Source organism: Bombina bombina, chromosome 2 (assembly GCF_027579735.1).
Source record: "Bombina bombina isolate aBomBom1 chromosome 2, aBomBom1.pri, whole genome shotgun sequence".
NCBI lineage: Eukaryota > Metazoa > Chordata > Amphibia > Anura > Bombinatoridae > Bombina > Bombina bombina.
The window spans coordinates 468,846,346-468,872,156 of NC_069500.1; the positions used below are offsets into that span (position 1 = coordinate 468,846,346).

The window sequence follows — 25,811 nt, forward strand, 5'->3', positions numbered from 1 at the left end:
GCTGGACTGACCTTACTTGGCGGGATCAGACTGATATACTTCAGGAAAGTTTTCTTCTGTGAAAAGCACACTGGTCTAAAAGAGGCTGCCTCCAGGTGGTAAATCGCCATAGAACAAGCCACTGAGCTGTTGTTCGTTCCTGGTAGAGCGCTTCTCTCTTTGTATGCAAATTATTATGACCCTGGGGAAGTCTCCCTATGGGTGATAGGGGAAACCAGACGTGGACTCCTTGCCCAGTGTGCTTAGAGGAATGTGGCTGCACCTCACTGACGAGGCCCATAGGAGGCCGAAACGATCGTCTGGGGTTGTCATGTTCCTTGTTCAGAGGAGAATTGCCTGGTATTTCGGGGCTGGACTGACCTTTCTTGGCGGGATCAGACTGATATACTTCAGGAAAGTTTTCTTCTGTGAAAAGCACACTGGTCTAAAAGAGGCTGCCTCCGGGTGGTAAATCGCCATAGAACAAGCCACTGAGCTGTTGTTCGTTCTTGGTAGAGCGCTTCTCTCTTTGTATGCAAATTATTATGACCCTGAGGAAGTCTCCCTATGGGTGATAGGGGAAACCAGACGTGGACTCCTTGCCCAGTGTGCTTAGAGGAATGTGGCTGCACCTCACTGACGAGGCCCATAGGAGACCGAAACGATCGTCTGGGGTTGTCATGTTCCTTGTTCAGAGGAGAATTGCCTGGTATTTCGGGGCTGGACTGACCTTACTTGGCGGGATCAGACTGATATACTTCAGGAAAGTTTTCTTCTGTGAAAAGCACACTGGTCTAAAAGAGGCTGCCTCCGGGTGGTAAATCGCCATAGAACAAGCCACTGAGCTGTTGTTCGTTCCTGGTAGAGCGCTTCTCTCTTTGTATGCAAATTATTATGACCCTGGGGAAGTCTCCCTATGGGTGATAGGGGAAACCAGACGTGGACTCCTTGCCCAGTGTGCTTAGAGGAATGTGGCTGCACCTCACTGACGAGGCCCATAGGAGGCCGAAACGATCGTCTGGGGTTGTCATGTTCCTTGTTCAGAGGAGAATTGCCTGGTATTTCGGGGCTGGACTGACCTTACTTGGCGGGATCAGACTGATATACTTCAGGAAAGTTTTCTTCTGTGAAAAGCACACTGGTCTAAAAGAGGCTGCCTCCGGGTGGTAAATCGCCATAGAACAAGCCACTGAGCTGTTGTTCGTTCCTGGTAGAGCGCTTCTCTCTTTGTATGCTAATCAGCTCTTTTACCTGTAAAAAAAAATACAAACAACCCCCCAACAGTAAAACCCACCACCCACACAACCAACCCCCCAAATAAAATACTAACTAAAAAAACCTAAACTCCCCATTGCCCTGAAAAGGGCATTTGGATGGGCATTGCCCTTAAAAGGGCATTTAGCTCTATTGCAGCCCAAACCCCTAATCTAAAACTAAAACCCACCCAATAAACCCTTAAAAAATCCCAACACTAACCCCAGAAGATTTACTTACAGTTTTGAAGATCCGACATCCATCCTCCAAGAAGCCGGGAGAAGTCCTCAACGAAGCGGCCGAAGTCTTCATCCAAGCCCACATAAGTCTTCATCCAGACGGCATCTTCTATATTCATCCATCCGGCGCGGAGCGGCTCCATCTTCAAGACATCCAACGCGGCGCATCCTCTTCCTTCCGACGAATGAAGGTTCCTTTAAATGATGTCATCCAAGATGGCGTCCCTTAGATTCCGATTGGCTGATAGAATTCTATCAGCCAATCAGAATTAAGGTAGAAAAAATCCTATTGGCTGTTGCAATCAGCCAATAGGATTGAGCTTTCATCCTATTGGATGAACCAATCAGCCAATAGAATGCAAGCTCAATCCTATTGGCTGATTGCAACAGCCAATGGGATTTTTTCTACCTTAATTCCAATTGGCTAATAGAATTCTATCAGCCAATCGGAATCTAAGGGAGATCATCTTGGATGACGTCACTTAAAGGAACCTTCATTCGTCGGTAGTCGTTGGAAGGAAGAGGAGGATGCTCCGCGTCGGATGTCTTGAAGATGGAGCCGCTCCGCGTCGGATGGATGAAGATAGAAGATGCCGTCTGGATGAAGACTTCTGCCCATCTGGAGGACCACTTTGCCCGGCTTGGATGAAGACTTCTCCCGGCTTCGTTGAGGACTTCGGCCCGGTTGGATGAAGACTTCTGCTGCTTCCTTGAGGATGGATGTCCGGTCTTCAGAACAGTAAGTCGATCTTCAGGGGGTTAGTGTTAGGGTTTTTTGGGTGGGTTTTAATTTTTAGGATAGGGCTTTGGGCCACAAAAGAGCTAACTGCCCTTTTAAGGGCAATGCCCATCCAAATGCCCTTTTCAGGGCAATGGGGAGCTTAGGTTTTTTAGTTAGTATTTTATTTGGGGAGTTGTTAGTGTGGGTGGTGGGTTTTACTGTTGGGAGGGTTGTTTGTATTTTTTTTACAGGTAAAAGAGCTGATTACTTTGGGGCAATGCCCCGCAAAAGGCCCTTTTAAGGGCTATTGGTAGTTTCGTTTACACTAGGGGTTTTTATTATTTTGGGGGGCTTATTTCTATTTTGATAGGGTTATTAGATTAGGTGTAATTAGTTTAAATTTCTGTAATTTGTTTATTATTTTCTGTAATTTAGTGCTTGTTTGTTTTTGTACTTTAGCTAATTTAATTTAATTTAGGTAATTGTTGTTAATTTAGTTAATTTATTTAATTATATTGTAGTGTTAGGTGTTATTGTAACTTAGGTTAGGTTTTATTTTACAGGTACTTTTTTCTTTATTTTAGCTAAGTAGTTATTAAATAGTTAATAACTATTTAATAACTATTCTACCTAGTTAAAATACAGTAAATACAAACTTGACTGTAAAATAAATATAAACCCTAAGCTAGCTACAATGTAACTATTAGTTATATTGTAGCTAGTTTAGGGTTTATTTTACAGGTAAGTATTTAGTTTTAAATAGGAATTATTTAGTTATTAATAGTAGGTTTTATTTATATTTATTTTAATTATATTTAAGTTAGGAGTGTTAGGGTTAGACTTAGGTTTAGGGGTTAATAAATTTAATATAGTGGTGGAGACGTTGGGGACGGCAGATTAGGGGTTAATAAGTATAATGTCGTGGCGGCGGTGTAGGGGGCGGCAGATTAGGGGTTAACAACATAATGTAGGTGGTGGTGGGCTCCGGGAGTGGCAGGATAGGGGTTAATACGTTTATTAGAGTGGCGGTGGGCTCCAGGAGCGGCGGTTTAGGGGTTAATAACTTTATTTAGTTGTGGCGGGGTCCGTGAGCAGCGAGATAGGGGTAAAACAGTGTAGTATAGTGTGGGTGTTTAGTGACAATATACCAATAAAGCTGGGAAAAAGCCGAAGAGCAGCAAGATCGATGACTGTCAGTTAACAGTTAACAGTCCGCTGCTCATTGCGCCGTACTTGGTGCGCAGCTTTTTTTAACAGCTTTTTTGGTAACTTTGGAGAACATATTAGGCGATCTTAGGCGAGTGTATTGGTGCCGTCGAATGCAAGTAAGTTGACGGCTTGATAAGTAGATGCCAGAGGCTGTGTGGAATATAACAGTGTTCTACACTTCCATTTCTAACAGAAACTGAAAAGTTTATAATTCCAGAATGGAATTACAGGAAAAGAAGACAAAATAAATAATAAAAATATATTGCAGAGTTTTTTTATATATTCGATTTGTCATTTTATATTATCATCGCAAAGTGTTTAATGTCCCTTTAAAAACTTTCCAGTTTACTTCTATGATCAATTTTGCATAGTTCTCTTGGTATCCTTTGTTAAACAGTAATTTTAAGTGGCTAAAGAGTGTGCATGTGTCTAGCCATCAGAATGCAGTGTTTGCAACTATGTATACCATTTCTGTAAATTTGCTGCAATCACTGCTGCCAGAATGCTAAAGACACGGGCATGCTCCTAAGCTACTATTAGCCTACCTAGGTTTGCTCTTCAATTAAGGATACAGAGGGAAAAGAGCACATTTAATGGTAGAAGACTGTTGGAAAGTTGATAAAATTGTATGTCCATGAAGATTTATTTTTTACTCACTGCTACCAGTTATCCTGGTGCACAAAATCCCACGAGACTTCTTCAGTACTCCTCATCTCAGTGATGCTGGTACACATTATCATCCTTACAACTCCATCACAGCTCCTCACCTCATGACGCCAAGTGATCCTGGTGCACAGCACCACATCATGCATCTCTATCAGAGCTCCTCACCTCATGATGCCTAGTGATCCTGGTGCACAGCATCACACCATGTGACTCCATAAGAGCTCCTCCTCTCATAATGCCCAGTGACCCAGGTGCACAGCATCACACCATGTGACTCCATAAGAGCTCCTCCTCTCATAATGCCCAGTGACCCAGGTGCACAGCATCACACCATGTGACTCCATTAGCGCACCTCATGATGCCCAGTGATCCAGGTGCACAGCATTACATCATGCAACTCCATCAGAGCTCCTGACTTCATAATGCCCAGTGATCCTGGTGCACAGCATCACATCATGCAACTCCATCAGAGATCCTCACCTCATGATGCCCAGTGATCATTGTGCACAGCATCACATCATGCAACTCCATCAGAGATACTCACCTCATGATGCCCAGTGATCATTGTGCACAGCATCACATCATGCAATTCCATCAGAGATCCTCACCTCATGATGCCCAGTGATCATTGTGCACAGCATCACATCATGCAACTCCATCAGAGATCCTCACCTCATGATGCCCAGTGATCATTGTGCACAGCATCACATCATGCAACTCCATCAGAGATCCTCACCTCATGATGCCCAGTGATCATTGTGCACAGCATCACATCATGCAATTCCATCAGAGATCCTCACCTCATGATGCCCAGTGATCATTGTGCACAGCATCACATCATGCAACTCCATCAGAGATCCTCACCTCATGATGCCCAGTGATCATTGTGCACAGCATCACATCATGCAACTCCATCAGAGATCCTCACCTCATGATGCCCAGTGATCATTGTGCACAGCATCACATCATGCAATTCCATCAGAGATCCTCACCTCATGATGCCCAGTGATCATTGTGCACAGCATCACATCATGCAACTCCATCAGAGATCCTCACCTCATGATGCCCAGTGATCATTGTGCACAGCATCACATCATGCAACTCCATCAGTGATCCTCACCTCATGATGCCCAGTGATCATTGTGCAGAGTACCACATCATGCAATTCCATCAGAGCTCCTCAACTCATGATGCCTAGTGATGCTGGTGCACAGCATCACATCATGCAACTCCATCAGAGCTCCTAACCTTATGATACCCACTGACCATCATGCACAGCATCACACCATGTGACTCCATAAGTGATCCAGGTGCACAGCATCACACCATGTGACTCCATTAGTGCAGCTCACCTCATGATGCCGAGTAATCCTGGTGCACAGCATCACATCATACAACTCTATCAAAGCTCCTTGACTCATGATGACCAGTGATCCAGGTGCAGAGTTTCTCACCATGCAACTCTATTAAAGCGTCTTGTCTAATAATGCCACGTGATCATCGTACAAAGCATCACCCATGTGACTTCATCAGAGCATCTCACTTCATGATGCCCAGTTATCCTGGTGTAAAGCATCACGCCATGTCACTCCTTTAGAGCTCCTCCCCTCAAGACAATCAGTGATCCTGGTGAACAGTATAACGTCATACAACTCCATCAGAGCTCCTTGTGCACAGCATCATACCATGCAATTTTATTAGAGCTCCTCGGGGTGCAAAGCATCACACCATGTTACTCTATCAGAGCTCCTCCTCTCATGATGCCCAGTGACCATCATGCACGGCATAACACCATGTGGCTCCATCAGAGCACCTCCCCTCAAGGCAACCAGTGACCCTGGTGAAAAGCATCACACCATACAACTCCATCAAAGCTACTTGTGCATAGCATCACACCATGCAATTTCATTAGAGCTCCTCATGGTGCACAGCATCACACTATGTTACTCAATCAGAGCTCATCATCTCATGATGCCCAGTGACCATCATGCACGGCATAACACCATGTGGCTCCATCAGAGCACCTCCCCTTAAGACAACCAGTGACCCTGGTGAACTGCATCACACCATACAACTCCATCAGAGCTACTTGTACACAGCATCACACCATACAACTCCATCAGAGTTACCTGTGCACAGCATCACACCATACAACTCCATCAGAGCTACTTCTGCACAGCATCACACCATACAACTCCATCAAAGCTCCTCACCTCATGTTGTCCAGTGATTTTGGTGCCCAGCATCAAATAATGTGAATTCTTCAGTGCTCTTCCCCTCACAGTGATGACACCCAATGTGACTCTATCAGTGTTGCTCACTTCACAGTAACACGTTATCCTGGTGCGCAGCATCACACAATAAGACTGTATCAGTACTCATCCCCTTATAACAAATACCATGTGATCCCACTACACTGCAGCAAGCAAGCAGCATATTGTGATTGTATCATTCTTGTTCACACCACATAACTCAAGATGGACACACCAGAGCTGCTCAATTTTACTGCACGCACTAATATTCCCTGCATGCACCAAAAGACCCAACTACACTCCATCACATAATGTGGCCTTATCAGAACTGCTTACCACATGGCTGAGACTGACCTGATCACAGTGTTAAATACCACTACATATAACAATATAGACTGGACGATCCAAGGCAAAAAAGGAACAGACCCAGCACATATCTGACTTAAACAAGAAGATAGTTCACTTAACCAGTACAATTCTAGGCCTTTCAAAGGTAGTATTTGCATTTTGCTGACTTTAGGTGTATGCAAGGAAAGTTAGTGAAAATTTTTCAACAGAAAGTGTGTCTTATACAATAACAAATAAGACAGATCTTAGAATAATGGGTCTTCTAGGAAGGATAGCTGTAATCAAAACATAAACAGAGGCACCACATGTGTAGGTCAATAAAAACCACTTAATCCAAAATAGACAAGATGCAGGGTACTCACAAACGTGAAGGCACTCTCTTGTGCCTGTTAAGAGCAGGCTGGTATTCAATCAGCAAACCAGCTGGCTGTGCAAAGGAGTCGTGGTATCCTGAAACAGTGGATCTCCAGAACGGCAAACCTTGCCTGGATGACTTCCTGTGAATTGGCGAAGGGGAGAAAGGCTAAACAGCCCTTGGGTTACTTGAGAGAAGATTGATACACACACACCAGTCTTTGTAAATCTTAAAACTGATATTTATTATTATACAAAATAAAAATACCAGCAATGTAACAAATTACAGCTGGGTGTGTTAAAATCAAATCTCCTATACCAAACAGAGATAGATATTAAAATGTAAATGTTAAAATTCACAGCACCATAATTAATAGTTATTTAGACATGTAATTGTGATACTGATAGGAACTCACATCATACATATCCCTATATGCATACAAATAGAAAGTAGACAATAGTACAGCTGTCCTAGGATTTACTAAACTGTATGATATAAAACAACTTTTACTCAACATAAATATTTTTTTTTCTTTTTTGCATTAAAAAGTGAAAACATTTTACATACTATTGCGGGAATTGAAAGGACTGGCAATCTAACCTGCATAAAAACATAATAATAAAACATAATTCTGAGAGCTACAAAAGAACAGGAGTAGAATAAACAAGATGTGGTTGCCCTACCTAACCAGAAGGATTATTACTCTAGTATATATGTACACAACTTGCATTGTGTATTAAAAAATTAAGATATGTGTTATTTACTTTCTCCTTAAAGTGTTTACTTACACTTTCTAGAGTCAGAAACTGGCTTTAATAGAACAAGATAAATAATAAAGCCTGGATCATAATCTAAATAGGAAAAGCCACAAATGAAAAACAAGAAACCTAAGATCACTGCCTTGCTACCATAATCAATATCAATTCAGTGCTGCACCTTAAATAGAACAAAAAAATAGAATTTATAGACATGACTTGTATCAATGACAGCTAATTGGCTGTAACAGACACACTGGTTCCTGCAGGGAGTCTGTCAGATTGACAGGATACAGATAAGTCATTTAGTTTTCATAGGTCACAGTGCCTTTAACTCTCTGTGTTTCTCCTCTAAACAGCCAAGTATGGGCCATATACATACATTTTATATATATATTACATTTTATATATATATATACACAGTATCTCACAAAAGTGAGTACACCCCTCACATTTTTGAAAATATTTTATTATATCTTTTCATGCGAAAACACTTTAGAAATTACACTTTGCTACAATGTAAAGTAGTGAGTGTACAGCCTGTATAACAATGTAAATTTACTGTTCTCTCAAAATCTCAACACACAGACATTAATGTCTAAACCGTTGGCAACAAAAGTGAGTACACCCCTAAGTGGAAATGTCAAAATTGGGCCCGATTAGACATTTCCCCTCCCGGTGTCATGTGACTCGTTACTGTTACAAGGTCTCAGGTGTGAATGGGGAGCAGGTGTGTTCAATTTGGTGTTATCACTCTCACACTCTCTCATACTGGTCACTGGAAGTTCAACATGGCACCTCATGGCAAAGAACTCTATGAGGATCTGAAAAAAAGAATTGTTGCTCTACATAAAGATGGCCTAGGCTATAAGAAGAGTGCCAAGAGCCTGAAACTGAGCTGCAGCACGGTGGGCAAGACCATACAGCGGTTTCACAGGACAGGTTCCACTCAGAACAGGCCTCGCCATGGTCGACCAAAGAAGTTGAGTGCACATGCTCAGCGTCAAATCCAGAGGTTGTCTTTGGGAAATAGACTTATGAGTGCTGCCAGCATTGCTGCAGAGGTTGAAGGGGTGGGGGGTCAGCCTGTCAGTGCTCAGACCATACGCCGCACACTGCAGAAAATTGGTCTGTATGGCTGTTGTCCCAGAAGGAAGCCTCTTCTAAAGGTGATGCACAAGAAAGCCCGCAAACAGTTTGCTGAAGACAAGCAGACTAAGGACATGGATTACAGAAACCATGTCCTGTGGTCTGATGAGACCAAGATAAACTTATTTGGTTCAGATGGTGTCAAGCGTGTGTGACAGCAACCAGGTGAGAAGTACAAAGACAAGTGTGTCTTGCCTACAGTCAAGCATGGTGGTGGGAGTGTCATGGTCTTGGCCTGCATAAGTGCTGCCAGCACTGGGGAGCTACAGTTCATTGAGGGAACCATGAATGCCAACATGTACTGTGACATACTGGAGCAGAGCATGATCCCCTCCCTTCGGAGACTGGGCTGCAGGGTAGTATTCCAACATGATAACGACCCCAGACACACCTCCAAGACGACCACTGCCTTGCTAAAGAAGCTGAGGGTAAAGGTGATGGCCAAGCATGTCTCCAGACCTAAATCCTATTGAGCATCTGTGGGGCATCCTCAAACGGAAGGTGGGGAAGCACAAGGTCTCTAACATCCAGCAGCTCCGTAATGTCGTCATGGAGAAGTGGAAGAGGGCTCCAATGGCAACCTGTGAAGTTCTGGTGAACTCCATGCCCAAGAGGGTTAAAGCAGTGCTGGAAAATTATGGGGGCCACACAAAATATTGACACTTTGGGCCCAATTTGGACATTTCTAGTCCGCTGGTGTCTGGTTCATAGGAGGTGGCGAGTGCCCCAGCCATTGTGGGTGTCAGGTGGCGTTTAAATTGTTTTATATTTAGTCCATTTTTTGTATCCTTTATCCAGTTATGGAGGATACTGGTGTTGCTGGGGGAGAGCCGGCTGAAAAAAACTAACACCTGCAAAAAAGCAGCAGTATGAAAACCCCCCCCACTAAATTACAGAAAATAATAAAATAATTTTTAAACTAATTACACCTACTCTAATCCCCCTAACAAAATAAAAAAGCCCCCCAAAATAAAAAAAGCCCTACCCTACACTAAATTACAAATAGCCTTTAAAAGGGCCTTTTGCCTGGAAAAAAAAGTACAAATACCCCCCAACATTAAAACCCACCACCCACACAACCAACCCTACTCTAAAACCCACCCAATCCCCCCTTAAAAAAACCTAACACTAACCCCTTGAAGATCATCCTACCGTGAGACGTCTTCACCCAACCAGGCAGAAGTGGTCCTCCAGACGGGCAGAAATCTTCATCCAACCGGGCAGAAGTGGTCCTCCAGACAGGCAGAAGTCTTCATCCAGACAGCATCTTCTATCTTCATCCATCCGGGTCCATCTTCGAGACATCCGACGCAGAGCATCCTCTTCAAACGACGGCCGACGACTGCCAATAGAATGCCAGCTCAATCCTATTGGCTGATTGGATCAGCCAATAAGATTGAAGTTATATATATATATATTATATATATTCAACTAGCCCATTAGCCATTGGAGAGTGAAAATGCAACAGTGGCGAGTGAAAGTTAGTGAATGAATGTTGGGCTACCTGCTACAAATATTATCTAAAAGGGATATTATATATACATAAAAGGGCAAGGATATGATATTCCTCTAGGGCTATAGGGACCCAATTAGTGCTTAGACTGTTAGAGGTTAAATGGGGCAGAGAGAGATTGGAGAGGAAAAGTGAGAGTGGAGAAAAAGATAGTGTTAAGAACACTAAGAACGAGTGGAGGGGAAAAAAGAAAGAGCAAAGAGATATGAGAGAGGAGAAAGAAAGAGTGAAAAGAAAATATGTGGCCTGAGAGAGAAAGGAGGAGGTAAAAAGAGATTGGAGAGAGGAGGCAGTGGAGAAAGATAGATGACAGATGATAATTATAAAAATAAATGTTCAGGTCTGCTATGACCTCACATTAATGTCAACACTTTCAGTTCAACAACATTTTCTGTCCAGTTATAGTCTTCCCCAGAACTCTAGTTGATGTTGCTAACTGCTATGCCCTTATTTCTGTTAATGTATTACTGAATGTAGTATTATTTAATTTATGGTATAAAGCATAAACATTTTTAAAAAACTATTTAACAAAAAGTTGTGTCACATTGGCTAAACACATGCAAAGAGGGGAGTGGGTTAGTGGGTGTGGTGTGTGTGGGGTCAAAGGTGGCGAGTAACATTTTGGGCTGGCTAGTAGCTTAGGGCTTGAAATGTTGAGCCCTAGATAGATAGATAGATAGATAGATAGATAGATAGATAGATAGATAGATAGATATAGAGTACTGTGCAAAAGTCTATATATAGACATGTTGTTTTAGCAATGATATAATGACCATATATAATTATTTATCAGTTTCTTTATTAGAATACAACCAGAAAGTACAGGATATTTGTATAATTAAAAAACAGGGGGGGGGGGGGGGATCAGAATAAAACTGCTTCTATAGGCTAAAGTGGCAAGTATTTAGTGTGACCTCCCCTTACATTTGAGCAATAGCAAGAACATGGCTCTCATAAACCTAAATGGAATAGAACCCTAATTAATGTCATTGCTAACACCTGTATTTGTCCTACTATTTAATGTAATAATGACTGGTGTGAAAAAGGTCTATTACACCAGGTTTGTGGAAGACATGCTTCAGTATTACATATGGTATAAGTTTAATTAATTGGAAGCTTGCTAATTAGACCAACTTTCAATCACATTATTCCATTCAAAATGCCAAGGTTCACAGAATTTGATAGACATAAAATCATATATTTGCATCAGCAAGGCTACTCTTAAATGGAAATCAGCAAACAAACTGGATACTCAAGATGTTGTATTCAAGCTGTTATAAAGAAATTTGAAGAACTAGGAGAGGTCAAGGACAAAAAAAGGACTTTTAAAATCTTAAGAGAAGTTTCACAGAGTTTCTTTTTTTTTGAGACGGGAAGAAGTGCTGCAAGGACCTGGCTCAGCATCTGGCAGCTTCATCGGGATGCCAAGTTGAACATTCTAAAGTCTGAAGAAGTTTGATCAGGAATGGTCTTTGTAGAATGTAAGCAGCCAAGAAACCACTTTTTCAGAAGGGGAACAGGCTGAAAAGTCAAAGATATGCTAAAGCTCAAAAAGATTGGAATGACGATCAGTAGAAAACGAGTATTATGTAGTGATGAATCCAAGTTTCAAATTTTTCAGTCCAATTGTCAACAATATGTGAGAAGAAGAGTTGGAGAGAGATGGAAGAATGAGTGCTTGCAGCCTTCAGTGACACATGGTGGAGGGTGTCCTGATTTGGGGCTGCATTTCTGCCAATGGTGTTGGTGATATTGTCCAAATTGATGGGTTCATGAATGCTAAAAAGTACAGACAGGTTTTAATTCATTGTGCCATTCCTGCCGGAAAGTGTCAGCATTATAACAATCCCAAGCACACTGCTAATGCAATGAAATCATATTTGAAGAGAAAAACATCTGATAAAACACTGGCAGTCATGGACTGGCCTCCACAGAGTCCAGACCTGAATATTATAGAGGCAATATAGGATCACCTGGACAGAAAAGAAATAAAAGATAACCTAAATCTACAGAAGAACTATGGGAAGTGCTGAAAGGAGCTTGGTATAATATACAGATATACAGAATATAAGATTACTTCAGAAATTTTCAGGACAGTCTCCCCAAAAGAGTTTAAGATGTGCTTAGTGTCAAGGGAGGTCACACTAAATACTGACTTTTGCCTGAAGAAGTCATTTTATTCTGAAAAATATTTATTGATGGTCAATAAAACTTTGATAAAACAACAAAGCTGGTGGTGGTCTAAGACTTTTGCACAGTACTGTGTATGTATATATAAATATATATACATATACACACAGTATATATTTTTATATATATATATATATATATGTACATATATATATATATATATATATATATATATATATATATATATATATACATATGTATGTATATATATATATATATATATATATATATCCAAGTATGGGGTAGATTAATCGAAGGGGAAATGTAGGTTAGTGATACCTATTGTCTCAAACATTATATTATCCTAGTATGAGATCAGAACCAGATAATACCAACTTGGTGCACCTCACAACTGTACAAACACGGAACCCATCAGCTGCACTGCCTGACGGTGATAAGTGACTGAATAAACTAATAATATTTAGCATAATGATGCTTTTTTAATAATTGGTTAGTTTAAATTGTAGTGTAGTCAACAGATAGGCCCCAAGAAGAAAAAGTAACTAAAGGCTCGACGTCAGGCAAACTATATATTTCTGCTTTAGATATTGTGACCATAATCATGACTGCTTACATGGTAGGTGCCCTAGTTGCAAGTGAACAATTTGATTCTCACTGAGATTTATGATGATTAGAGAGCTAAAAACAATGAGTCTTCTACAGACACCAGAGTAATGATAAATTATGTACTTTATCACTTAGTTTTGAAGGAACACCAGACACTTTGTAATTGTAACATCAAATGTTTTGTTTTGTATGCAGGAAAAAGAAAAAAAAAACTTTCACAATTAATTTCGATACATTTCAATACAAGCCCCAACTGTGGGCTTGTGTGCAGACTACATCATACATGATCACTGGTTGCACATTCTAGAAAACAATCTTTAAATGTATTCAGCAGACAAGGAAATCAACAATACAACATAACAGTGCCCATTTCTTTATGAACACTTAAAAACACTTTAAACTTTATTTAATAATTAAATACCTAATATAATACATCTGCATGTTATTCACATAATAATCTTTGCTTTGAATACATATCTAGCATTTTTATACTGTGTAATGTCCCTTTAATGTTAACCTTCAAGGCAGTGAATAGATAATTTCCTTAAAAATGTTCATGTCAATCATATACCTTATTAAGTTATTATGAGGAAAATATTGTCTAAAAAAGGCTGGCGGTTATATATAACCGCTGGTTATTAGCACAGGCATATGAATTTTATATTTAATAAATAGGACGTATAAGTTATACGAAGTTTATTTGCACAATATATCCCAACATATCGTTTTTAGTACTGCTAAAAAGTGAGATTGTAAATGAGATTTATTCTCAATAAAAAAAATGTTTCCAATAAATTTCAATAGAAATCTCACAATGACGTTTACGCTCTCTTTATGGTGAAACTTTAAAGCCCCAACATATAATTGTAAGTACATTTCCAGTTGACATGCTGTTAAAAAAAGACAGCTGTTATCTTTTTTGAGGTCCAAGATCAGCCATTATAGATTCTATTCCTCTATACCAGACGAAGTGCAGATTTCAGTGTTTAAAAGGAAGAGGGGGATATATTTTTTTTTTGGACGATATTCTTGATTTGTGTTGGGAAGAACTCATAATACCAGAATTACACATTATCAGCAAACCATGTTTCAAGCTGCCATTTGAAATCTGAGCTAGTACAATGCTTACTCTTAAACTAATGAATGCTATCTATTGGGGAACTTTACATACAGGCGTAGGGAAGCTAGCTCCAAGATAAATAAATGACTGCCTTTTAAATTTTATCCAGCAGTTTTTCAGCTACAAGACCACAAAGGTGCAGTGATATAAAACCCAGTGTACAAAGAAATAGTCCATGCAATGCAGATCAAGTTTTGAATGCTCTCTAAAACAAATAATTATTTTCAAAGATAGGTTCCCAAACAGTATCAGGTGTCACTGGCTTTTATATTTACATTGTTTGCCTTACGTAGCCTATTGAAATTAGCACATAGCCCTTATTTTAAAGAATATCCTATTTTCAGTAAAGTTGTCACCCAGACAGTATTTACCAGTATAGCCATTGTCTCTTGGTGAAGTGATCGTTAAAGAATAACATATTGAAATACAAGCTCTGTAAAATAAAGCATTAATGCTGTGTTAGATGGAAATCATTTTGATAGGTGTGGTAAAGAAATTTAATACCCAAATAAAGGTCATCAAGGGAAAAATTTAAATTTTGTTAAAATTGCAAATATTCTAAATAATCAATATTTAATGTTGACCTTTATGTCCATTTAAACTAAAATTGTATTTTTCTTAACAAACACTCGCCTAGATTTAGAGTTCTGCGTTAGGGTTAAAAAGCAGCGTTAAGGGGTCCTAACGCTGCTTTTTAACGCCCACTGGTATTTAGAGTCAGGCAGGAAAGGGTCTACCGCTCACTTTCTTTCCGCGACTCAAGGCTACCGCAAATCCCCTTACGTCAATTGCGTATCCTATCTTTTCTATGGGATTTGCCTAACGCTGGTATTACGAGTCTTGGAAGAAGTGAGCAGTAGAGCCTCTACCGACAAGACTCCAACCGCAAAAAAAGTCAGTAGTTAAGAGCTTTATGGGCTAACGCCGGAACATAAAGCTCTTAACTACTGTGCTATAAAGTACACTAACACCCATAAACTACCTATGAACCCCTAAACCGAAGCCCCCCACATCGCAAACCCTATAATTAAATTTTTTAACCCCTAATCTTCCGACCAGACATCGCCACCACCTACATTATCCCTATGAACCCCTAATCTGCTGCCCCTAACATCGCCGACACCTATATTATATTTATTACCCCCTAATCTGCCACCCCAACGTCGCCGCCACCTACCTACACTTATTAACCCCTAATCTGCTGACCGGACATCGCCGCCACTATAATAAATGTATTAACCCCTAAACCGCCGAATCTCCCGCCTCGCAAACACTATAATAAATTTTATTAACCCCTAATCTGCCCTCCCTAACATCGTCGCCACCTACTTGCAATAATTATCCCCTAATCTGCCGCCCCCAACGTCGCCGCTACTATAATAAAGTTATTAACCCCTAAACCTAAGTCTAACCATAACCATAACACCCCCTAACTTAAATATAATTTAAATTAAACGAACTAAATTTACTATAATTAAATAAATTAATCCTATTTAAAACTAAATACTTACCTATAAAATAAACCCTAATATAGCTACAATATAACTAATAGTTACATTGTAGCTATTTTAGGATTTATATTTATTTTACAGGCAACTTTGTATTTATTTTAACTAGGTACAATAGCTATTAAATAGTTAATAACTATTTAATAGCTACCTAGTTAAAATAATTACAAAATTACCTGTAAAATAAATCCTAACCTAAGTTACAAATACACCTAACACTACACTACCATTAAACTAATTAAATAAAGTACCTACAATTATGTAAACTAAAATACAATTAAATAAACTAAACTATAATACAAAAAAAACAAACAATAAATTACAGAAAATAAAAAAAATTACAATAAGTTTAAACTAATTACACTTAATCTAAGCCCACTAATAAAATAAAAAAGCCCCCCAAAATAATAAAATGCCCTACCCTATCCTAAATTACAAAGTAATCAGCTCTTTTACCAGTCCATAAAATGTTTTTTTTTGCGGGGCATTGCCCAAAAAGTAATCAGCTCTTACCTGTAAATAAGAATACAATACCCCCCCCCAAACATTACAACCCAGCACCCACATACCCCTACTCTAAAACCCACCCAATCCCCCCTTAAAAAACCTAACACTACCCCCCCTGAAGATCACCCTACCTGGAGCCGTGTTCCCCCAGCCGGGCACCGATGGGCCAGAAATGGACATCCGGAGCGGCAGAAGTCTTCATCCGATCGGGGCAGAAGAGGTCCTCCAAGCGGCAGATGTCTTCATCCAAGCGGCATCTTCAATCTTCAATCAACCGGAGCGGAGCAGAGCCATCTTGAATCCATCCAACGCGGAGCCATCCTCTTCTTACGATATCCTAAGGCCGAATGAAAGTTCCTTTAAATGACGTCATCCAGGATGGCGTCCCTCGAATTCCAATTGACTGATAGGATTCTATCAGCCAATCGGAATTAAGGTAGGAAAAATCTGATTGGCTGATGCAATCAGCCAATCAGATTGAAGTTCAATCCGATTGGCTAATCCAATCAGCAAATCGGATTGACCTCGCATTCTATTGGCTTTTTTTTTTGTAATTATTTTAACTAGGTAGCTATTAAATAGTTATTAACAGATTGAAGTTCAATCCGATTGGCTGATCCAATCAGCCAATCGGATTGACCTCGCATTCTATTGGCTGATCGGAACAGCCAATAGAATGCAAGGTCAATCCGATTGGCTGATTGCATCAGTTTACATAATTGTAGGTAATTTATTGATAGTGTAGTGTTAGGTGTATTTGTAACTTAGGTTAGCATTTATTTTACAGGTAATTTTGTAATTATTTTAACTAGGTAGCTATTAAATAGTTATTAACAGATTGAAGTTCAATCCGATTGGCTGATCCAATCAGCCAATCGGATTGACCTCGCATTCTATTGGCTGATCGGAACAGCCAATAGAATGCAAGGTCAATCCGATTGGCTGATTGCATCAGCCAATCAGATTTTTCCTACCTTAATTCCAATTGGCTGATAGAATCCTATCAGCCAATTGGAATTCGAGGGACGCCATCTTGGATGACGTCATTTAAAGGAACCTTCATTCGGCCTTAGGACATCGTAAGAAGAGGATGGCTCCGCGTTGGATGGATTCAAGATGGCTCCGCTCCGGTTGATTGAAGATGCCGCTTGGATGAAGACATCTGCCCCGAACGGATGAAGACTTCTGCCGCTCCGGATGTCCACTTCTGGTCCATCGGTGCCCGGCTGGGTGAACACGGCTCCAGGTAGGGTGATCTTCAGGGGGGTAAAGTTAGGTTTTTTTAAGGGGGGATCGGGTGGGTTTTAGAGTAGGGGTATGTGGGTGGTGGGTTGTAATGTTGGGGGGTATTGTATTTTTATTTACAGGTAAAAGAGCTGATTACTTTGGGGCAATGCCCCGCAAAAAGCCCTTTTATGGGCTGGTAAAAGAGCTGATTTCTTTGTAATTTAGGATAGGGCATGGCATTTTATTATTTTGGGGGGCTTTTTTTATTTTATTAGGGGGCTTAGATTAGGTGTAATTAGTTTAAACTTATTGTAATTTTTTTTATTTTCTGTAATTTAGTGTTTGTTTTTTGTATTATAGTTTAGTTTAATTGTATTTTAGTTTACATAATTGTAGGTCATTTATTTAATTAATTTATTGATAGTGTAGTGTTAGGTGTATTTGTAACTTAGGTTAGGATTTATTTTACAGGTAATTTTGTAATTATTTTAACTAGGTAGCTATTAAATAGTTATTAACTATTTAATAGCTATTGTACCTAGTTAAAATAAATACAAAGTTGCCTGTAAAATAAATATAAATCCTAAAATAGCTACAATGTAACTATTAGTTATATTGTAGCTATATTAGGGTTTATTTTATAGGCAAGTATTTAGTTTTAAATAGGATTAATTTATTTAATTATAGTAAATTTAGTTTGTTTCATTTAAATTATATTTAAGTTAGGGGGGTGTTAGGGTTAGGGTTAGACTTAGGTTTAGAGGTTAATAACTTTATTATAGTAGCGGCGACGTTGGGGGCAGCAGATTAGGGGTTAATAATTGTAGGTAGGTGGCGGCGATGTTAGGGAGGGCAGATTAGTGGTTAATTTAATTTAGTGTTTGCGAGGCGGGAGTGAGGCAGTTTAGGGGTTAATACATTTATTATAGTGGCGGCGATGTCCGGACAGCAGATTAGGGGTTAATAAGTGTTGGTAGGTAGGGGGCAGATTAGGGGTAATAAATATAGGTGTCGGCGATGTTGGGGGCAGCAGATTAGGGGTTCATAGCTATAATGTAGGTTGCGGGGGTTAATAATAAAATGCAGGTGTCAGCCATAGCGGGGGCGGCAGATTAGGGGTTAATAAGTGTAAGGTTAGGGGTGTTTGGACTCGGGGTTCATGTTAAGGTGTTAGATGTAGACGTAGAGAGTGTTTCCCCATAGGAAACAATGGGGCTGCGTTAGGAGCTGAATGCTGCTTTTTTGCAGGTGTTAGGTTTATTTTCAACCAGCTCAGCCCCATTGTTTCCTATGGGGAAATCGTGCACGAGCACGTTTTTCTGGCTTACCGCTACCGTAAGCAATGCTGGTATTGAGGGTTGAAGTGGAGCTAAATTATGCTCAACGCTCCCTTTTCTGAGGCTAACGCAGCCATTCAGAAAACTCGTAATGCCAGCGTTGTCTTAAGGGTGCGCTGGAAAAAAAAGGCTCGTTAGCACTGCAGGTCTTTACCGACAAAACTCTAAATCTAGGCGATAGAAACCTGATCTATAGCTTTAGAATTCAGTCCTCAGGTCTCCCTAACAGACTAGAATTCCAGGATTGCCTTAGGTGAGAGCAGGTTAGTAACCATGGTTACTGATCAGTTGATTATTTCACCTGTGCTCTTGTTCAGATATCCTAAAAATATGGCCTGTTAACGAGACCTGAGGTCTTGAAATGAAAAACCCTGCAGTTTAGTCTGATGACACTGCCAATTTTTTTTTTTTAATAATTGGGTTTGCTGATTAGAATACTGCTATGGTTGTTTCTATGGTTGTTGGAACCCTGGGTGTGACATCACAGCATAAAATGCATGTAAGTTGAGAGGGCAAACATTTCACTACATCTTGGCAAGAGAAACATGGTTCTGATTCTTGATGAGTTCTAAGCAAGATGGATTTTTTTCTGTACTATAAATGGAACCTTGGTTGATGCTCAACTTTGCTTCCTCTTGTGCCACACAAAACCTAAGTTACTAATTGTCTAGATTTGTTAGTCCTTAGTCACAGGACTAAAGTGTACTGTAAAAACATTTTCAAGTCTCAAAAGTTAACAAATAAGCGAGCCATGACCCCATTCACAATCTATAATAGTTCACTGTGAGAATGTTATTGATCTCAAGTTGCTTTTGGTTTCCTTTTTCTATGCCATTCTTACATTCAGATTGGGTAAAAATGTAAAGAATGTTTACAGTTTTTGTGGGGGCTTCCTGAAGTCATTCATCTAAGCAAAACAAAGGTAGCCAAGTACCTGATGGGTTTTAAGTTGCAAAGTGAAAAACTTTGAAAATAAGGAAAAGCACAAACTAGTTTTTCTTATGGCCTTGAAACCCTCACCAACCAAAGCACTATGCACTGCTCATCTAATGAACTGGAATAAGCATGGAGTAGGCTTTGCTATTCAACTAAAATGTAATCTTTTCAGGTAGTATAAATGCTTTTGTGTTGATTTTTTTTCAACTCATGTACATATTTTTTCTTAACATGCATTGTCTATGTATTAATGTTAGAACTGTCTGGAAACCATCTTCTTTGCCAATACATTTGTAGACATAGCAACCACTTGCAGCTCCTTGCAACCAGCATTTCAAAAAACAGATGTAAAGGCAATGAGCACCTTAGCCAACTTGTGACACTGATGTGCTGTCATGTAATCTGCAGATTCAACACAGAACAGTATCTCTTAATAAAATAATTATATCCATGATATATATATGATTCTACTTATTTGTCCTATATCTATCAGCCTAAAAAACACTTATGTTTCTTAGATTTTTCTCAGATGTCATGATACAGCTATATATTTTTGCTTTTTATGTTTTCATTCACAGCTGGGTTATGTGATCTTGGAAAACACACACATCTCTTTAATTGATTCTCTGGTTTTCAGCTAAAAACACCTTAACCAGAACAAAATGATAGCAACATGGAAATATTTTTTTTTTTACTTTTGAAGTGCCCCTTCATATTCTGTTCACAAATGGCTCACAGATGTATCATTTACACGCAAAAAAAAGGTTATTTTGTACATATTTCCAGATGAAAACCCCAAATAAAACCTTTCATCTCTTTATCGTTGCTACAAGAGCTTACAGTGGATTTTACTAGAACTGAAAGAGATGAAAATGCTGATAGTGAGCTAAGTATTGAAGAAGCACACTGTGTACTGAATAAGAAAGCACACCTTCAAATCCTGCTGTTAATGTCATGACCTATTTCTTTTAGATTCTATAACCAATAAGGTACAAAAATGTCATTGAAGGATTGTGAGGATAGATGATCCCACTCAACACACACATACACAAATCCATCAGTGAATCAATAATCTCTGAAGTGGATTTCTGGGTGTTTTAATTATATATATATATATATATATATATATATATATATATATATATTATATATATATATACATATTATATATATATATACATATATATATATATATATATACATACACACACGCATTATATATATATATTTATATATATATATATATATATATATATATATACACACACATACACATTATATATATATATATATATATATATATATATATATATATATATATATATATATATATATATATATATATATACACACTCACCGGCTACTTTATTAGGTACATCTGTTCAATTACTTGGTAACACAAATTGCAAATCAGCCTATCACATGGCAGCAACTCAATGCATGTAGGCATCTAGATGTGGTGGAGACGACTTGCTGAAGTTCAAACCAAGCATTAGAATGGGGAAGAAAGTGGATTTAAATGACTTTGAACATGGCTGTTGGTGAAAGACGAGCTGGTCTGAGTATTTCAAAATCTGCTGATCTACTGGGATTTTCACGAGTATGGTACGAAGAGAAAATATCCAGTGAGCGGTATCAACAAATCTCCAACTTAACTCATATATACATTCATACATTCATTCCTATTTTTATATTCACACATGCCTCAGTAATCCTAAAAATCATAAAAATCTTTAGAAGTTCTAAAAATTGTAAAAAAAAAATCTAAGCACTTTAGAAACTCTAAAAATTGTAAAATTCTTAATATGTTAAACTGACTAAGTGCAATGTTTAAACTTTTGAGACAGCGTTCTTATTGTTATGTGGGAGTATTGTTCACTGTCACTGATTGGCCACACAATAGACCTCAGGGACCAAATAAATTAATGGGCACCCTTTAAATAACTTCAGATAGTAAGCTCATAATGGTCTATGAATAAGGCTAAGCTAGCTGAAATGCGTCAGACTGCCTGCCTGCAGGTCTACGCATACATATGCTTTTATGGACTTGATCTGATTTGCTTTTAAAGCGTTTTCAATGAAGGAGCTGAATTTTTAACCGAGTCTCTATTTTTGTTTTGTATGGACGATAATGCCTTGTTGATGTCAGAGGAGAATGGGCAGACTGGTTTGAGATGATAGAAAGGCAACAGTGACTCAAATAATCACTCGTTACAACCAAGGTATGCCGAATATCATCTCTCAACGTACAACACGTTGAACCTTGAAGCAGATGGGCTACAGCAGCAGAAGACCACAACGGGTGCCACTCCTGTCAGCTAAGAACAGTATACTGAGGCTACAATTCAAAACAACATGAAAGCATGGATCCATCCTGCCTTGTATCAACGGTTCAGGCTGGTGTTGGTGGTGTAATGGTGTGGGGGATATTTTCTTGGCACACTTTGGGCCCCTTATTAACAATTGAGCATCATTTAAATGCCATGGCCTACATGAGTATTGTTGTTGACCATGTCCATCCCTTTATGACTTCAGTGTACCCATCTTCTAATGGCTACATCCAGCAGGATAATACACCATGTCACAAAGGTCAAATCATCTCAAATTGGTTTCTTGAACATGACAATGAGTTCACTGCACTCTAATGGCCTCCACAGTCACCAAATATCAACCCAATAGAACACCTTTGGGATGTGGTGGAATAGGGGATGTGCATCATGGATGTGTAGCTGACAAACCTGCAGCAACTGCATGATGCTATCATGTCAATATGGACTAAATCTCTGAAGGTAAAATGGGGTCCAACCCGGTACTAGCAAGGTGTACCTAATAAAGTGGCCAGTGAGCATATGTATATATCATTTTTACTTCCAATAGTTTTTCCCATAATTTTGAATACACTGGCTGACAAGTCTTGAGGGAAACTGTGATTAAAAAATATCAGAAATTCTATATAATTATGTACCCAATCTATACATCTTAAAGTGATAGGAAAGCTAAAATTAAACTCGCATGATTTTGATACAGCATGTCATTTTAAGACATTTTCAAATTTACTTCTATTTTCAGATGTGCTTTGTTGGTATCCTTTTTTGAAAAAGAATATGCACATATCCTACATTAGTGGGAGCTAGTTGCTGATTACTGCCCACACATATTTGTCTCTTGTAATCGGCTAACTAGATGTGTTCAACTAGCTTGGGCTTCCTGCAGTCCTACATGGAAGCAAAACAAAGGTGGCCAAGTACTTAGTAGGTTCTCAGGTGCAAAGTAAAAAATAAGGAAAAGCACAAACCAGTATTTCTTATGGAAGGCTGAGTATGATGGAGAATATCCACCATTAAAGGGACCTGAAACACAAAAAATGTATTTCGTGATTCAGATAGAGAATACAATTTTAAACAACTTTCTAATTTACTTCTATTATCTAATCTATTTCATTCTTTTAGTATCATTTGTTGAAGGAGCAGCAATGCACTAATGGTTTCTAACTGAAAACATGGGTGAGCCAATCACAATCAATATATATATGCATCCACCAATCAACAGCTAGAACCTAGGTTTCTCTGCTGCCTCTAAACTTGCCTAGATAAACCTTTCAGCAAAGGATATCAAGAGAAGGAAGCAAATTAAATAATATAAGTAAATTGGAAAGTTGTTTAAAATTGTATTCTCTGAATCATGAAAGAAAATTTTTGGGTTTCATGTCCCTTTAACGATACATGATTTCTTATGGCCTTGAAAATCTCACCAACCAAAGCACTCTGCACTGCTCATCTAATGGACTGGAATAGGTTTAGAGTAGGTTTTGCTATTCAACTAAAATGTCATCTTTTTGGGTAGTATAAATGCTTTTGTGTTGATTTTTTAACTCAAAATTACACAAATGTAATTACTAAATGGCACAGGGAAAATTGTAATAAAATATTCAAGAGTAGCCACTTGAAAGTAAAAACACTTTGTTTTTAAACTAATTTTGTGAAAGCTTTAGAAACATGCTTTTACTGATCAAGGTTCCCTAGAAACTGAAAACACTCTTCCCAACGATAACTAGAACTGTTCTATGCAGTGAATTTACACTCTCTAGAGAGCTCAGGGTGAACTGCTTTTTTTACTCAAACAGACAGCCAGAGGCTGTCAAGCGAAAGGGAGTTGCTTCCAAGGATTTGTAGGCTGCTTGTTACCTGGGTGTGGAGAGAATGACTCAACTGAGCATGCACAGTACCTGTATATGCAACGTCCAGGAAGCACAACTGTGCATGCATGGTTATACCACTCTGTATTAACCACTTTGCATCCTGCAACCTAAACATCCTGAGGAGCAATGCACTACAGTGACCTAGCGGAACACATATGGTGAGCCAATAATGAGAGACATATGTGGATAGCTACTAGGGCTGTGCAATATGGGAAAAAAAATAATATTGCAATTTCAGCCATGAAATACCTCGATTGCAATTTTAATCACAATATTTTTTTAAATAACTCTTAAACATACATTTCTCAATAAAAATGTATTAAACTGTACAGAATCTTAAATTACATATTTTCCATTGTTTAATACAGGCTGAGAGCATTAAAATACAAACAAAACTAGTTTGAATGAAATAAGAACTGGCTACTATGTAACCACAGCACAGACAGTAGCTAACCACATTGGACATGGTTTCGTGGGCAGCTGTGGTTATGAGTAACATATGTCGCAGTGTATGCATGGAGAAACATGAATAGTGCTGACAGCCAACAGCATTATGTATGTTTCTAAGTGCAGTAAAGTTAGTACACAATGCAGAGAGCTGCATGTGTTAGTCATTTAGCTGAGTGACTGTCCAGAAAAACATGAGGGATGTGGCACTAATAAGGTCAATCCTGCAGCCTGTCATATAATAGTACAGTTAGAGTACAAAAAATGTAAATGAAATTAGTTGCCTGTGCTGTGTTTACATTAGTGGTGGTGGTGGCCAGTTCTTACCACATTGGCCATGGTTTCTTGGGCAGCCAGTCAAGCTGTGGTTATGAGTAACATATGCAGCAGTGTATGCATGAAGAAACATGAATAGTGCTAGCAGCATTATTAACGGCTCTAAATGCAGTAAAGTTACTACACAATGCACATAGCACACTGCACACTGCTAGATGTGTTAGTCATTTAGCTGAGTGACTGTCCAGGAAAAGATTGGGATGTGGCACTGACAAGGTCAATCCTGCAACCTGAATTTAGCATCCAGCAACTAATAGCAGCACTGCAGCATAGAGTTTACAGAATATAAAACAATAATGTTTCTAAAATTTGAACCTGGCTATGGCCATTCCCACAGTTAGATTGCAGTGCACAAAGAGCATGCACAGTTGCACACAGAAGGGAATCAATAAGGTGAGGTGACAATATCATACTCTCTATGAATGAGTCTCTACTCATTCTGACACATTAAGTGTTTCACCAAACTCTCAGATGGAGAGCTTGTACCAGAGAGGCCAGGTAGACATACTGATGATTTGTATGTAATTATATATATAATATTATATAACAATAAGAAGAACATCAATATAACAAAAAAAACTAGCAATTCTTGTTTACTGGTTGTTATTAAGGTTTCTTGCTAAAAAAACAACAACGTATGTACCATTTCTGGTTTCAAGCATGAACGTTGAAAGGTCACCACATTTCCTCCTGTGCTTAAACACCCTCTTTGATGGTGAACTAGTACCAGGAATACAAAGATATTTTCGTGCAAGCTTGCTCAATTTAGGAAAATTTATCAGATGGAGTTTCCACCATTGCAGATGATTTTTCTCACTATCAATGGAGGGAGAAAGCAGGTAGCTGTTCAGCTCTGTTGCTACGTTTTGTTTTTTTCAGGTTGCAGAGATGGTGCAGCCGCGGACTTAGTCTTGAAAAAGCTTCCTAAAGACTTTTATACTCAAAATTATTAAAATTGCATGCTCTATCTGAACTATGAAAATTAAATTTTGACTTTC

The 25,811-nt window shown here is 39.0% G+C and overlaps 1 protein-coding gene across 1 annotated transcript in view; it reads right to left on the reverse strand.

Moving 5' to 3' along the window:
• LOC128647017 (small G protein signaling modulator 1-like) overlaps positions 1-25,811 on the reverse strand; it is a 692,799-nt gene that overhangs the window by 582,912 nt on the left and 84,076 nt on the right.